The 18,084-nt window shown below is 34.3% G+C and overlaps 1 protein-coding gene and 1 long non-coding RNA gene across 2 annotated transcripts in view; one reads left to right on the forward strand and one right to left on the reverse strand.

Annotated features, from left to right (window-relative positions):
• Positions 1 to 18,084, forward strand: part of LOC129005318 (uncharacterized) — a 127,512-nt gene that overhangs the window by 92,487 nt on the left and 16,941 nt on the right. The window lies entirely within an intron of this gene.
• Positions 11,723 to 14,336, reverse strand: LOC129005320 (uncharacterized). Its single transcript, XR_008491816.1, has 3 exons — positions 14,208 to 14,336; positions 13,209 to 13,322; positions 11,723 to 11,834 (listed from the first exon to the last, which is right to left on the reverse strand). It is a non-coding gene; the product is annotated as an uncharacterized LOC129005320 (long non-coding RNA).

Here is an 18,084-nt window from a genome sequence, read left to right on the forward strand (position 1 = left end):
CTATACCTTAGAATGCTTTTTAAGTTCTTTTAAGAAAAAAAAAATTTATTAATATAATACTTACAAATTTATAAAAATGTATATACAATTTTGAAAGTAAGCAATTTTTTTCATTCATAAAAATAGTGAAATGCTTTAACTTTTATATTTTTGTGTAGAATATTTAATTCTCTACATAGAAAACTTTGATTTAATTAAATACAATATTTAGTTTTTTTTTATATAATATTTTCTAAAACGCTACAAGTGGTAAAATGTTGGCTTACAAATAAAAACGTGTCCACTTGTCTTTTTTACATTTCTGTAGGCCTACATCTCTTGGTTATCAGAATAAACATAGCAAGTTTCTACATAATGTAGCCCACAGTAGGCCTATGTATTTAATTAGATTTCTTGGTATATAATATGTAAATGTACCTACAAAATAAAACTAATAAACTAACTTGGCATGCGTTAGTGGAAAATCAGTAGGCTATTGTAGGCTAACTTACCAATGAGAGATGATGTAAGTAATTTCCATTGTCATGTATATTATAGTAACTGTTTACTAAAAAACTGAGAAATTTAACCATTAACATTTTTACAAGTCATATTTACACTATTTACAGTTTAGCTTCTTTTTCTAGTAGTCCCTTTTGGTGTGGTACGCTTTAAAGCACGTATCCACATGGAGGGCGACTTGGCATTTCTGACATATGTAACGCGTCTCTGACCGGATGTCATTCTTAAAACACACTTTGCAGTTTCTTGTGGGACGGTTTTTCTTTCCAGTTGGAGGAATAGCCATTGGAAAATGTGCCCAAGCTTTACTTTGAAGGCGGAGGGGATCGTCCTGCAAAGAACGGTGCCCCGGAGAACTTCTTTCTGGGAGTGCGATGTTCTCTATCATTTGTTCAACAATATTCAGTCTGTAGCCAGAATAATGCATCTTCTTTTGATAAATCTTCCTCCGAATTCAGAATGAATTGAAAATCGCCATGTCAATCAAATAAAAAAATATTTTTTTATGACTCCACTATCCACATTAATGACTCTTTGTCTAGTGTAATAAAATTTCAATACCTTTTGAGTGTATTGGACAAAGAGCCACTAAATTTGATTCGAAGTCTCCAAATTACTGGACCCAATTATGCAGTAGCATACAATTTGTTGAGAGAAAGATACCACAATGACAGGCGTCTACAACTTTTACATTTAAATCAACTGCTAGATCTACCTAACATTTCTAGTTCAAATATCACTGGTGTGAGAGATTTTGTCAATCGTTTCAATGAAAACACCCAAGCTTTATCAGCATTGAACTATGATGTCCAAGACTTATGAATGATGTCCAATTAGTTAGATCTCCATCAAATTTTGAAAGTTCAAATTTAGGTAAACGTTTTTCTAGATGCTTTTCATTTTAGTTCCGAAAATATTGTAGCAGTCAGCTGACGTGCGTATTTGTAAACAGCTTGGTTAACCTCGCACTGAAGACTGATGTGTTTTATTATGTTTACCTAACCCGCCATGTTAAACTTCCCTATCCCAAGCGTGATGTATATAACTTCGTTACTTCTCGAGTGATGTAAAGTTGGAAAAAACTCACTCGGTGATGTAATGAAACCCATTTAAATAACATTGAGTGAATAACTTAAAATATATACCTCTATGGAGCCAACGACGTTCAACGCTAGAAATCAGCTGTGCGCTTGAATTTTATTGTTATGTTTTGAAGAATTTTCCTAACCTAGCTTTTGTTTGTAAATGAACGTTACTTTTAGAAGATGAGTGAAATGGAAAATGAAAAATATTGTTCGTAACCTCCTGTATATTGTCGGGTCAGGTAAAATCATGTACGTTACACGTTACGCAAGAGCGTGTTTACATCACTTCGGTAAATTATGCAACTCGCTTCCGCTCGTTGCACAACATTCACCTGCGTGATGTAAAAACGCTCTTACTACACTTGTAAGGTAAATAGCTATTATCATTGTTTTAGTGTTAAAAATCAAAAGTTGTGATATATGTGGTGCATTACGGTATAAGAAGATTTAAGTGATTTTGAAGGGCTGGTTGATGATCCTGAAGAAGTAAGGTAGTGATATATTGATGTAATTTATCAGCCAGATTCCTAGCTATGGTTAGGCTATGCATTCTTAGCTAAACGCTATGTACCGAAATCTGTTTTTTGCCTTAACTTATTTATTTGCAAACCTACTTCCTTATATTATTATATTTTTGGAATCCTCATAAAATTCTGAACAAAGTGGCTATTTTAAAATATTTGTAGACCTATAAATTATAACAATTTATTGAGCGCAAAGATAATTTTTTTTCATTTATTTTATAATTTTTGAGAAATGTTAACCCCACAAAAATTGTTGAACATTTTTTTTTGTAATGTTTTATATGTTACATTGAAGCCCATAATTTTCCAAACAAAATGATATATAAAACAGTATACTTTACATTGTTTTTAATTTTCTAAGATACATTTTAATAAAACCCTGCGATTGCGCAATAAATGGGCGAACATTAAGACCAAAACTATAGACACTTGGAGGGTTAACAGTTTCAATATGGAAATAAGAGTTCAGTTAGGTAAGAGTTCAAAGGCACAGAAAACAATGTGTAAAATGAGGAAATATTAATATAAGATGAGTTTAGTGGATGTGTATAATATTCCAAATCGCTTAAAGTGATATCTTGGATCGAAGGACTATTAAATAATGTGGAGGGTTTGTGATTATTAATTAAGAGAGAAATCAAATAGTAAACCATGTTAACAAGAAGAACAGAAAGAAATATTTATTTTTACAATATTATGAATCATATTATTTGAAAACGTAGACACACATAATGTTTACAAACATAATAACACAATTTTGTTGTTACAATTGTGACAGCTGACTATTACGCAGTCACTAGCTAGCGACGTAGTGACCAACAGCAGCAAACAAAATCGGTCCATATTACGCAATGAATATAAATATTACGGCATATAGTAATTTACTTTAAATAGCTTTTTTATCACATTTAATGTTCTATATAGCCCTAAAAGTTGTAAAAAGCTACAAAAATAATTTTAAATGCCAGTGTAAAGAATAACAATAAAGTATGTTGACATCACGAGATAGCTCGTGATGGTGGTTTTGGGCCACTTGAAGCCATCACGAGTATACTCGTGATAGGTCGCCAATGGGTTAATCAAAATTTTGTATGAAGTGGAATAACCTCAACGGCCACTCTTATAAAACAACCTGGGAATAAAGATGAAATAGGTTCGTACAGGCAATATATTTGTTCATTAAGTAAGTGACAAGTTACAATGGGCGGAAAAACAATATTGTTTGGAGGATATTTTAACCAGGTACTGCCTGTTGCTCCAAGCAAAAAAGGTTCAAACAACATAGCATAGCATGCACGTTGGTAAAGGGAGCATCCATATATAATAATAAAACCTAGGTGTAGTTTCTTAATACTAACCAAAAATATGGATGTCGAAGATGCCGATGAAAATAAATTTCGGGATTGGTTTCGTTGACTGGGCAATGGAACCCTAACCACTAACCAGTCACAAAATAAGTAGGAATCACAGGGTTGCCACCAGCCATGAAAACCTTGAAAAGCTTGAATTATGCATGAATTCTTGTGACCATGAAAAAAGGCATGGATTATGCATGGATTTCTCCAATGGGCAATGAATTTTCAAAATCAGGAACAATTATTCAACCAGTACCATTACATTTTCCAAATAAAAAATATTTCATATTTAAAAACAGTTCATAGAAACGAACACCATGAAAATACTGTGTGAAGATGATTATTTAACATGTTCCTCGATCAGAAACAATTGCTTAGTTCATTCCAAGTCATCCCAAAGATGCTGATGTCAGTTGAGACTTCCTGAGGACTATATATAGTTCGAAAAATCATTAGTAGGCATACCCCCGCGTATGAAAAAGGGGTATGGGGACTTAAATAACAAAAACAGAAGTTTTAGACCATGCAGGGATTTGAAACGGGGTGCGAAATAAAAACCAAATTTCCGACTCTGACGCCTGTTTTTTTTAGCTTGTTGGATAAAACCATCATATCCTAGTAGGTTGTGGAATAAGAGAAACCAGAGTGCACATTTTATGACATTCATGTAGGGGATAAAACAGGAATTTTTTGGCCGGGTGAGTTGGATTTTTGTTTTATTTCGGTGGAAAGACTGAATTAAACCTAGACTTAATATGTTTTACAATTATTCTCCAATATCTCATATAGAATAGCTGGACCTGTTTTGTTTTCAACTTTGTTTTGAATGTTTATAAATCACTCTAAAAAGTTGTTGTTGTAAGTATGAAAGGTTATTGAAAAGTAACACACAAAGAAACTGCATCTTTAACGTCAGTTTATGAAATCAGCAAAACTCAATTGTGTTGAAACTGTATAAGCGCATCGACCATGAATTCTTTTAAACTACCAATGAAAACCATGAATTCTGCATGAATTTTATCATCCTACTATGGTGGCAACCCTGAATCAGCCGATGATTAGGACTATTTTGATAGCATATCTAAAGTCAATCACACCTTTAGGAGGAATACCACCACGTAAACTTACAGTAGTATTTTTATGTTGATCAAAACAAATCTAGGGTTAAGTTTGGTCAATGGGATGCCTTTACTTTACACTAATTTTTTTAAACCTTAACCTTAACAAAAGGAGTATAAACTTAGAACTTAGAACTAATAACTGGGATAGTTTGGAGGTTTTGGCCAAGAAATGAGCTTATCTCAAAACACCCATATTTGCCTTTTCATATATATTTGACGAAGACAATTTCTAAAATTCCAATCAGGGAAGCTTTTATTTATCCGCATTAACCACAAGACCAAAGCTACCTTGGTAAACCAGTATTTATTCACAAAAAATTATATGTTTGCTGCCTTTTCATGTTGAACCTCTGGAGGGATTCAAATTATTTATTAATAATAACATTAACAAATAAAGCAAACAATTACGGACAACAAACTGTAAAAACAACAAAAGACAAAATATATGGTGTAGGGATACCTATCCTGACTCATAGATAATGTTATTCTGAGTTTGTTTAAATACCTGAATTGTAATAAGTTGTTTTGTCACTATAAGCCACTAGTATGCTTATAATTTTATTTGATTAATGACCTTAACCATTTACATAAAATTGTATTGTATCACTTTAATAATATAATAGATGTACCTTATGGCCTCTGAAACCGCTCGACAGATTGTAATGAAACTTCAGGCATTATTAATCATTATTCATGGATGGTTTGTTTGAAGTTTGGTGTAGATCCGTCAAAGGGGCTTCGCCCCAGAGGGTTTTAAGTGGGCCAATGTCAGACTTTTTGAACTACAATGTTTACAAATAAATATAACAATGATAGTCGTTTAAATACCTTATTCATGCAATCCAATTGTTGTCTTCACAACTAGTTTCAACCTGCTAGGAGGTCATCATCAGGTGTGTACAAGGATGATATTACTTCATATATTCATACTTCATATACTTCATATGAAGTAATATCATCCTTGTACACACCTGATGATGACCTCCTAGCAGGTTGAAACTAGTTGTGAAGACAACAATTGGATTGCATGAATAAGGTATTTAAACCACTATCATAGTTATTATTCGTAATCCGGAGGCTACCCACACCATAATGAAATAAATATAATTTAAACGCAGATGTTTACTTTCACCAACTGTTTTGTAGGTTTGAATAATCACAACATCCTGTATTAGTTATGATTTGAAATAGTGCCACAATGTTTTCACAGAGTGCAACACAGAAAACTATTTTACTTTTGAATAAGTCCAAATATATTAAACCCCAATCGCAGCTCACTTGTCCACCCAACAACGTTTAAATTCTCCAATGTTTGATATGTAAACATAAAAACCTTTATCAAAGTATTACCAAACAATAAAAAGGATGGCAATGCCTTAATATTTTTATCTTTTGTTCTATACCCACACAATCTAACATAAATTATGAAGTTAATAATAATTGTACATGCATTCTCAGGTATTGAAATGCCTCCCAATTTGTAATTAACCCACCACATTACTGTTATTAAAAGAAGGAACTCCGATAATACGAATGCGAAACTTAAATCCGACGAAGCTGTGCAACGTTACCAGACTGATGATTAAAAAATTACACCAAAATTGATTGAAGCAAAAATTATCATAGGTAAGTTTAAAGGAGAAATAGTCTTAATCCCAAGAATACTGATGATTTCATCTGAATTACCATCTGAATTTAAGCAACTACAATTTTCTTTGTGTCTTGCTTTTGCAATCACCATTATAAGGCACCAGGGGGTCGGTTTAAATTTAGAAAATGCATGTTTTTAACACGGACAGCTGTATGTTGTGTGCTCACGTGGTGGTAGGTACGCCTAAAAACTTATATATTTATACACCTAATGAAAAACAAAAAACATGAACTTGAAGTGCCCTACTTCAAGTAGGGGACGCCATTCAAGATTCTTGTCATTCGCCTATTGGGTCTGAGGATGATTGGAGTGTCCAATCGAAATCGATCACCACTTACCATCTTTTTTGTATATTTACCGTCTTGTGAGTAACAGTATAAGCTTAAATATATATTTTAAGTGTTATAAGAAGTATCTTTTATTTACTTTACGTAAATTTAATAACACGTACAATGCTGATCAAGAAGTTCTTATTTTGACTTTAAATGTCTGGATTGTGTTGGTGAATTCAGTCAAAAGACTTTGTATAAATTTGTCCGAGAAACTGGCAATATAACCTAGATGTAAACAATCCATTTGCGTTTTTTTCTCAACTGAAGTAGAGCGAGTTATACAAAAGTTTACAATTAAAACATAAGGTCCACCAAGACTTGGTATACTCTTACTACTTGAACTTATCATAGCCAAGGCATTATTATAGTTTATACTAAATGTTTTCAAATATCTCGATCTGTCAGTGTCAGAAGTAAACATTTCTTGCATGCATTCATTTTATCTGACACTAGGCAAGTTTACTTTACTACCGTTACAACACAATGTGCTTCGTATATTATTTCACTTCCAAAGTAAGTTGCATAGCAGAAATGGCAAATATTATTCATCTCACCACGTGAATGTGTATCTGGATGGGGTTAGACCAGGCCTCTCTTATTCTACTCGGTGCCCATTTTATCACCAACACAGTGTTGACATAAATCGGTTCAATATCGTTCGTAATCATATCGACATATCGGTAGTCGATGTCATGTGGTTCGTGTCGATGTCGATTCGATGTCAACTGAACTCTGCCAAGCCAAGCCGCCTCCGCCTGCTGAACTGAAGCTCTGTCTTGATCTGACTGAGTGCCAGGCCAGGGTGCCCTGCCCAAGTGCCCAGTGCCCTTTGCCTTTTGAGTCGATATAGGATGAGATGTATTTATTTCTTGCTATTGATTTAACAGTCAACAACACAAACTTAAAAGAATTACGAAAATAATAAACAAAAACGAGTAATTAATGTTTCAACTAACTAATAACTTAATTACCACGTCTTGAGTTTACCTAACCTTTTATAATTGTATGATTTTGTAACTAAGTTAACCTAAACACCAAGTAACATGTAGGTACGAAACTTGATAGGCAAGGTTGACTCCAAACTCAAGAGAAGGGACTTACCAGTCGTCTTTTACACATAAACCCATAAGTTAACTAAAATATCAAATGTAAATTGAGATAAAGTTTTACTCAAGTCCTATGCTTACCATGTTCTAATGAACAACCTCAGTTTTTATTTGATTAGGCCAAACTTAATTCTAGACACGACAGTGTCAGATGTAGAGGAAGAGGACCTAGGCCCTAAAAACACTTGGCCGTGGTCAAGTTATGATTAGAATAGGTAGCACATTCGAAAATCTTTTTCTGAATTGTATGTGTAGCCAATTAAATTTGCTGTCGGGATTGATCAGTAGGAGTGCAATTCACCTAGCTGAATGTGTACTATCATTGGCTATTTACCATAAGTCATGGTATATAGCCAATGGTACTGTTCACGTAGCGGAATGGGTACTAGGCCTATCATAGATAAAACATACTACCTATTACCTACTATGCTTAGGTACCCCTAGCTCCCAACATCAGTTAACTTACCATAGTTAGGCCTAACTTACCATGAGAGGACTCGGTGCTAGACAGCTTGAATGTTACTTGCCTTAGTAATCCAAAGGATCTTGGTCAAATACTATGAGAAAACGTGCAAGATTTTCATCCTCAAGTTGAAATTAGACCCATGTTCTGGGTTAGATGTAAGTTAGGGCCTATATCACTAGTCTCGAGCCTACTTTCAATTTATTTATGATCTTTTGCTAAATAATTGACCTCATGCTTTTCAGTATCATGTCAAAGTTTCAATTTTATTCTTCCAATATTTTATTTATATTTTTAAGAGGTCGGCAGCCTCTTTCCACCTTGCATTTGCCGCCCGTGGAGCTTAACTTATCTAGCAAAGCAAGGGTTGAGCTGGTACAGAAGAAGGGTGAACTATACCATAAAACATCTATGTACCGTCACCCTTGGGACTGGGAGCGTGACTGCTAAGGGTATAAGACAGATAGCAGGTATAAACCTGTACAGTAAGTTGACTCAAAAGGGTTTAGAAGAAATTAAACATAGTACAAGTAAATTGTAAAGAACTGTAAATTTTGTATGTTGTAGACTACTTCTTTAATGTTCGTAAAGGCACACTTTAAAATAATCTAAGTACTGTAACCTAAGCGGGTTACGGAAAACAGAGTGGTGGTTATCAGGATCTGAACCAATGACATTGCTACCTCTTGGGCACAAGTCTGAAGCTCAGTCGCTAACGCCAGAGGCTCATCTGGGTGTTGCGGGCTCCAACAATGCTTGGTAGTTAGCAAAAAAATAGTGCATATGCTGTCCAAAACGATCTATGATACAAAAATAAATTCTGAAACTGTGATACACTATTCATTTCATTAACTAAGCTGTTATTGAGGGAGGTTAAAATAGTATAACAGTGCCTGGTAAAAATACCAGCAGATATTAGTAGCCTACATAGGCCTGTTAAATTAATTTTCAATTTACACCATAGGCTATTACAATAATTACTTCGTAAATAAAAACACTCGGTGAATAATACAAGACTTTTTATATTAAAAGGGTTTTTATTATAAAAATAAATAAATTATTCGTGCTTCAGACGCTTTGCCCCACTACCTTCTGGAAATTCTATAATAGGCAGTGTACTGGCTTCTTTGAGTAGGTCTGCTGCTAGTCCCACTCTACAATTCTGTCCTGAAAACCAAAATACTTAAATCAATAATTTATCTGTCAATAAACCTTGGAATTAGAAGTAACTGAAATTTTACAGAATTATTTTCAAACCTCAGATATTGAAATTGTTAGTTATTAGGCCTACTTTTGTGTCTTGAGGAGATGTACAGCCCATATGTTCTATAGTTGTATAACAATAATGTCATAGGCCCAACTATTTTTTAATCTTATTCTTGAAAATATAACTAAGGATAGCAAATTGGAATTTCTTGTTTTGAAGGTAAAAACTAACACCCCATTAACACTCACCATGACAACCTGTCGCTATCGTCCGATCTTGCTGGTTTGTTCAACAAAATTTTAATACAAGGAACATTTATGTAACAAATGTCCTTAAAAGCAGATAATTTTTTCATGAGTTTAAAGTTATTTTGTATACGGACACAACCATTGATTGCTTTCAACATAGCCTACGTAAAATCATATCGTATGGGAGCAGTATATAGGCCTACTTACAAATATACTAAAACTAATAGATATGTAATCTTTGGCTAAATTACCTCTTTTTCTATGCAAGGCAAGCTTTCCATAGTTATCCCTGTTGCTAATTTTAGTGTTGTTGTTGCTTGTAGTGATGTTTAAACGGTCTTTAGATGAATGTTGAGGCGGCATTGGCAACCCATTGTCCTTATCACTTGTAACTTTAGCAGTTAAAACTTTTAATGCTTCATCCAATATATCGCAGCCTTCTTGAAGTCCATCTTCATCCAGGTTCCACATGACAGATTGAATTGATCTCAAGGTAGAATTCATCTTGTTGATCATTTGGCGTTTCTTACATCCCCTCCGAGGTAATTCAGCATAGGCGACTATCTCTTCACTGCGGATAGTGGAAGTCGAAGCTATTTCAGTAGCAGGTTCATCGACTGTCATTGATGTACAAATGCCAACATCAGTATCCAAACAAAAAATTGGGTTGTCAAATAACCATTCTTGAATAAAGTCAATATTCCATTCAGGATACTTTCTGCCAACATAAATTATGTGTTTGCAAACCAATCTTTCTTTCTTGAAATCTGGACAGCTACAGCTACCTTGTTTAGCTGGCAATTCAAAGGCTACTCTATAGCTTGTTGCAACTGTTTTTACTTCATAAACACAGCATGATTTCTGAATAACCTCAGTGCTGCTGGGTATACTATCTGCAGCATTTATTCTGCTTAAAATATGGTCTATAAACCATTTAGGTCTCTCTTTAAGAAAATTTGGGAGATCATCCGTGTATTTCCTTGACAATGTAGACATTTTTATATTCTCTCTGACATATGTTAGGAACCTTTCTGGTAAAAACTTGGTTAGTACGACAGAAATCATTTCGCTAAGCGAACAACCTTTAAAACCCTCTAGGAATCCATACTTAAGTTCCTTATTAATCCTTTCCACACCATTGTTGGAGTTTAAAAACATTTCAACAGGTTTGAAAAATAACGCCCAGCGTTTTATTTCTGGAAGCCAAGTTTTCTCAAAATAGTTTTTTAAAGGAGAGTTTTTGTAGTGTTCCCATTCTTTTAAATTGCTGATGGCTTCATTCAATTCTTCTTCACTTACAGCATAAGCTACTTTCCTTAACATTTCTAAGCATTGTTTTCTTGGGACTTGAGCATTTTTTGATTTGGAAACCCACCTAGTCCATGCCTGCTCGCGATGGAATGAGCATATGAACACTTGAATGTTACAAAATACCTCCTCCAAGCTTAAAATCTCCTCCATTGCAAAATCCACCATTCCAAATTTAGGACATATATCCGGATTGAAGGACTGAAAAATTCTCAATCCTTCACTGATAGCCTCCTTTGTTTCCATTTGGGTTATAATTACACCAACAACCTGAAAGTTGACATTGGTGTCAACCACTACAAAATATAGCGGTAACGCATATTTGCAAGTGCGGTAGGTTGCATCCAATAATATTGTGTTTGTGCCATATTTTCTATAGAGGAATTGCATGTTTTTGTTTTGAAAAACAAACAGCAAATGTTTTGAAGTTGCTGGTGTTTCTACGAGATACAAATTAGAGTTTTCATCCTCATCTTCAGCAACAGTGCACGGTCTGAAAAATATTTGATTAGAACTGTCTTTTTGAAACTCCTCTAACATTTGGGAACAATTTTCTTGATCAACAGGGCTCCTTCTTATTTTTAACTTTGTGGCCGATATTAAGTTTCTAATTGATGCCATGTCAGGAAAAAACTTTCGGCGAGATCTGTCTCTTTCTTTAAGGTCATTCTCTGCAAAGGCCTGTGCCAGCTTTGCAACCACTTGAGGACTTCTTTCTCCTTTAACAACTAGTTCAGCAATAAATTTCCTTATTTCCTTAGAAATTGGTTCAATAACTGCAACATTTAACCCAATTAAATGGTTATTGTGGTCTTCTAGTTTTGGTAAGCTATAAATGTAGCACTCCTCTCCAAAACAAGTCTCATCGAGGATCCCCTTTTTTAAAGCCTCAGAGGCAGCTCGCTTTTTCCTTGCTGTTATATCACCAGTCAACTGCAACAGAAAAATATACACTATGAAACATATAATAAATTAAACAAAAATATGTTAGCGTTTAGTGTGTGACTTGCTTTGTACACTGTTCAGTTGGTTCCCGTAAATTTCCCTGTAAAATACCCTTCTGGCAAGCTTAGAAATAAACTTCTTGTCTTGTCTTTCTTTATCCAATCGGCAATACAGTGGGATCTGCTAGTTCCAGACAGTGCTGCTGTCTGTGAGTATTTCAGGAGACTATATCGACTCTTGCAGCACATCACCGTAGGTCTTATCAAATCGTCAGACTGAAATATTTGAAAGCCAAACGAGTTCTCTCAACACTGCGCAACACCGGGGCTACGCCTGCCATTGGTGGGCTGCAGCGAACGTGTTAACAATTTATAGATTGCATGCAGCGCTTTATGACTTTAAACTTTGTACTTAAAAATATTTTTGTTGTTTTTAATCCAGGCCTAAGTAGAGTAGGCTATATTAAACATTGTTCTGAATAAAACTTAGTTTTTTATAAGTAAAATAAACAGTATCAGAAGACTGGCACTTTCTTTTATTTGTTTGACAATGTTGACAAATTATTGATGAAAGTGTTACTTTTTCAAATAGGCCTACTATGGAAAATCAGTAATTTTTTGTATTTTTCTGTGAGCCCCTAGTAAAATCCACATGACTTCAGTGATCGGTAGGCCTACCCTGTACAAAGGTTGAGTTTTCCACAGAGGAACTACCATACCGTGCTAACATGTAAAGTTCTCTGTTAAGGTACTATAGGAAGGAATCCTTTCTTTCGAATTGTACATTGGGTACTTTCCTGTTATATGGTATCTGCGTTTATTAATCAAACAAAAACAACAAACAATTATTACATCTGAGTTTCGGGTGGCCAGAAGTAACGAATTACGGACTCTGGATCGACGAAGTTGTACTTTGGTTAGGTTAGGTTAGGTTAGTTTATCAAAAGCATGAGTATTGTAAGTAACCTAACCAAACCTAGCCTAAACGGTAGTATGTGCTCCGGACTCTGGATCGACGAAGTTGTACTTGTGGTTAAAGAATTTTTTCGCAGGTACCAGATAACAGGAAAGTACCGTATATTGTCTTGCCGATGAAAATTCAATTACTGTGAGTTCCAAATCGGTCAGCCCTTTTTTTGGACTTTGTAATATGGAGTGTATAAAAATGAATAGGTAGTTAATCCTTAAATATTAAGAGATTCTTTACAGACTAAAATTTTATTCTGAATCATCAAAATTTTCAATTTAGGCTATCTAGTTTTTGAATTGCTAAGAGTAGACCGTAACACAATTGGGTGTTTCAGCATACTATGGGCTGCATGCATTTTTTTGTAGGTAACTTTTGTTGCTTTTTTGTACTTACCTTATGATTTTTGAATTGTACTACTCTTTTGACATTAATTCTAGCTTGACAATCCAGTTTTTTTGTTGTTTGCACTTTTTTGTAGTGTCTAGTAAACACATGATCATTCTTAGCCTGAAAAAATATATTAATTCAATAACGGCACACAGAACTTTCAGCTTATTTCAGGGACATTTACTAAAAAAATCAAAGAAACGTTACAAGGAAAAACAATAATTAATCAAATTGACAGTAATAAAAGGTTGGATCACTCAATGAAAATTTGCTAATAGTATTTAGTTTATTTTCATTTAAGCTTAATAATTGTTGTAAATAAACTGTTTAAATACATTCAGTGTACAGTACTAAAAAATTTAATATTCGTAGCAGAATTCATACTACTTATGGTTAGAATTCTGCTTTAAGTTACAGTACAACCTCTTTAATCCAAACCCCCGTAATCCGAACGTTCACTAATACGAACACCTGATTGCTGTACTCTATACACAGTACAGTACTGTTTAAATTCACTATGTTTACTATTGTAAATAAACAAACTGTATTTAAATTTAAAAAGCATTTTTTAACTTTTCCCATAGCAATTACAATCCATTTTAGCCATGTTTTAGCTATTGTTATGTAAAGACAACAATATGTTCTGTAATCCAAACTATTCAATTGGTTGAACAACCCCCCAACCCAATTAGTTCGGATTAAAGAGGTTCTACTGGTACTTATTCCCCGAAAACAGCAACAGAAAGAGTTAGGCAATGAAGTTTTACAAATGTAATTAAAAAAACGGTTGTAGGGAAAGCAAATTGCGAAATTACCGTTTAACTTACCACACTTTTAGAAGTTTTTAAGGCACTCACTTATATATAACTGTACTTGTGACATAAATACTATTAGGCTAAGATTTTCTGAAATTAAATTACCAAAGTTGGGCCTATTCTTTTACAAAAGTAAAGTTAACATTCTGTTTCAGTAGGCCTAATATCTTTCACTAGTAATAAATTTTACCTTTGATTCCCGATCTTCTGAATACTTCTTTTTCTTATTGGCATTAAAATCTTTTCCTTGATGGCAGACAAACAATGAAGATTCTAGCCAAATATGTGGAATATTTTCTTGCCAATGAATCCTTACATTTGGTTTGGAGATAGCAGCTGTCAACAATAACAGAAACCAAAGTTATAATACATTAAGATAGAGCCAGCTACATTGTGTCAACTTAGAGATTTTTTCAGAGTTTTGATTAATCTCCATACGTACTGTAAGTTAGGCCTATTTAGTTTAGAATCTGTTTTACTCAACAGTTATACGCAAGATCGAACCATTGAGAATAACTATGAGAATAGTATCAGGACTTAAGGATTCCATAAGTTAGGCCGTAAGCGTATACAAATAAATGAGGAACATGAGCGCTTGTGGCACTATCAAGGCTGATGGATCAAATCAAATCATTTATTGATCATGGACATTTACATGCATTGACATTGTCAGTGGAGCAGAACATAAAATTTCAATGTTCATTGTCTAAATAATAAGAGGTAACTTGGGTATGAGTCTTTGTTGTACAAATTCCTTTTCCAAAATCCATTCAATATAAGTTAGGCTAGGCCAAGCTTCTTAATACCTCAATAACTCATTTATTGAACCAAGTATAATAGACATATTTACATCTAGGCCTACTAAAATCCTGTAAGTAGACGATGTCATTTAACTAATACCTAATAATAAAATTAACATTAAACATGATCTTTACCGGTACTAATCACTTTGTTTACCGGGATTAAGTTATTATGACTCTAGCCGTCAGTCAGGAAGTCAAGGACGCTGTCACAGTATCCTACTTAGAATTTATTTAATAGAAATTATTTTCACTTCCTTTTGAATTTCAGATGATCTGACCCTGCCTTTAGCCTAAATGTGTTGGAAGATTGTTTAAGAAATTTAATGCATTTTAAGTTAATGGAGATTTTTTTGAACAAAGTTCTTAGGTAGGCTAAACCGTTAGGACTAATTTAATTTAGTTTTCAGGGAGACAACCTGTGATATATTAAGCTTCTCAGAGGAATAATGATAAAAATATTGTAGGCCTATGTTTATTTATTTCTTTATTTAAATGGCCTAAGTTAGGTATTGTTACTTTTATTTATTAAATATGAATAAACACATAAACAAATCAAATTCAATGTAAGTTAAGTTATACATTGGAAAAAAACAATAAGTTAGGCTAGGCTATTTTGCAAGTAAGTTAAATTGATAACTTATAATGGGTTAACTTTCATAAGCAGGGCTTAAAAAAACCTACACTCATTCGAATTAAATTTTCGATACATCGATTATTTCATTCGACAACTTAGGGTAACTTAAGTTATATCTATTTAAGTTAGTTTGGTTGGATAAGTAGGCCTAGCCTAGAACCGCAAGAAATAATTGATAACTTAAGTTAGCCTATTTCGAATAATCAATTACAGTTTTCATTCGGTTATTTGGTGTCCTGCTTTGAAAGTACCCCTAGTGCCTAGAAACGGTGTAAAGCTCATGAAATCATAGAAGCTGGCACTTGGCCTAGCGCGGGCAGTGTTGGCGGGAGGTGGGTGGAGGTATGGAAAAGACCGGACAGCAAACATTGCCTCTACCTCATAGGCCTAGGCCTAGGACTATTTATATGATACGATTTCTAAGCAAAATAAGTTTAATGCTAATGTAGGCCTAATAAAGTTCCCTCTCTCTCTCTCTCATTAATAAATATGATAGGGCCTAGGCCTATTAGTTAGCCTATTACGAATAATCAATCACAATTTTCATTCGGTTATTTGGTGTCCTGCTTTGAAAGTACCCCTAGTGCCTAGAAACGGTGTAAAGCTCATGAAATCATAGAAGCTGGCACTTGGCCTAGCGCGGGCAGTGTTGGCGGGAGGAGGGTGGAGGTATGGAAAAGCCCGGACTGCAAACATATCCTCTACCTCATTTTTATTTCGGCTTAGGCCTAGGCCTATTTATATGATACGATTTCTAAGCAAAATAATGCTAATGTAGGTACTTAGGCCTAATAAAGTTCCCTCTCTCTCTCATTAATAAATATGATAGGGCCTAGGCCCAATTCTTGTTAGATTTTAGGCTTAGTGGAATTTTTTACTGCTTCAGTAATTTCGACTTAACTTACCTTTCACATCTAAAACCCTTTTGGAACATTTCTGGTAAACAAATCTGCTCTTAGTGGCCGTTTCATGTTCCGCAAGAACGCCCAAAAATTCTTCATACGTGCGGGAATACATGTACTGATTTTCTGACATCAGTGACATCTCTTCACACTCCATCTTTCTTGACACCTTGGCTTAGTTCCACAACGAGAACGAACGAAACATTAACAGTTAACAAAACATAAAAGGTTCAATTCAATAATCAAACTCATAACCAAACTTAACAACGACCGACATCAACAACAGAAAACTTAACAGATATATTAACAGAAAACTCAAATACGATTCTATTCAACTACCACATTAGATTGCGAAATGCAAACTTGACAAGAACACAGACACCGAAACCGAAAGGAGGACGAGGACTACAGAACAGGACTTAGTCAGTCTTCTCTTCTTCAGCAAATAAAACGATGGTTGACATCGATCACTGGTTGACTAATCGAAAGAAATCAGTTCGATTGGTCGAAATGGTTACGCAAAAAAATGTCAACACTGTGTAGGTGATAAAATGGCCACCATTCTACTCTCCTCATACGCAAGATATCTTATTATTTATTTTTTTTTATTTATTTATTTACTACATGTCATTACATCATTTTTTGACAGGACATAAAGTCATATACAGGATATACTAAAACTAAGAAATAACAAAAATGTCTTACTAAATTATTAATGTAACTTAACGTCCCTATTTAAATAACATTCTATAGAAAAAAAATTTTTGGTTTTTAACCAGGTCTTCAGGGTGGATCTGAACTGTGTTTTACTATCAATATTTTTTATGCGGAGTGGTAACTTATTGTAAACTTGTGGGCCTATATATTGGGGAGATAAATGAAATTTCTCTAATCTATGCCAGTGTTTCCCAACCTTTTTTACTGGTGTACCACTTCACTAGACCAAAAAATGTCACGTACCACCTAGTCGTGAAGTATGAATACCTAGTTAACTATGGAAAAATCTTTAATATTGTGTAAACCTAACTAATCTTTACAACCAAAAGGATGAAATATAAAATTCTGTGTAGTGTTGCAACATTTAATGAATTACAGTAAAATGAACAAGAAACAAGCTCTAGATATGACACATAGGCCTATTGCAACAAAAAATGGAAAAGACAACAGAATACAAAAAAACGTCAATGAGAAGGTTGAGCTTGAATTTTGGAAGCTAGCTTTGGAATGTCTGGTCGAAGATTGCTTAGCCTTAAACGGAGATCATTTTCCACATTTAGAAGTCTGTTTCGATATTTGTTCTTAAGGTACACAAGAGATGAAAAGGCTGTCTCACACAGGTATGAAGTTGAAAATGGAAGCAAAAATTTAACTGCTTTGTCAGCTACTTGTCCGTAATCCACACGCCTTTCGACCCAGAAGTCCACAAGCATCATTCTTGAAAATTGTTGCCGAAGTTCCGAATCACAGTTTAGTTCAAACAACTGTTCTTTTTCTGGTGCAGTCAAGTTGTCTGGTGCCATTTCTATCTCTGCAAACGGGTTTTGGATCCAGGAATATTCATTCAAGTCCTCAGGAAAGTAAAGGTTGTAGCTGTTAATTAAGCTGAGACAATGGTTTTTAATGTCAGCCAGAAATTCAGGACTAAGTTGGATGTCATTTTCGTCAACAAAACTCTCAAGAGTAGGAAACAGTGAAATCTTTTTTTCTTCTGCTTCTTTCGCTCCTTGG

This window comes from Macrosteles quadrilineatus, unplaced genomic scaffold (assembly GCF_028750875.1).
Source record: "Macrosteles quadrilineatus isolate MER2022 unplaced genomic scaffold, UCM_ALF_1.0 Scaffold_19__1_contigs__length_3004403, whole genome shotgun sequence".
In the NCBI taxonomy this organism is placed as follows: domain Eukaryota; kingdom Metazoa; phylum Arthropoda; class Insecta; order Hemiptera; family Cicadellidae; genus Macrosteles; species Macrosteles quadrilineatus.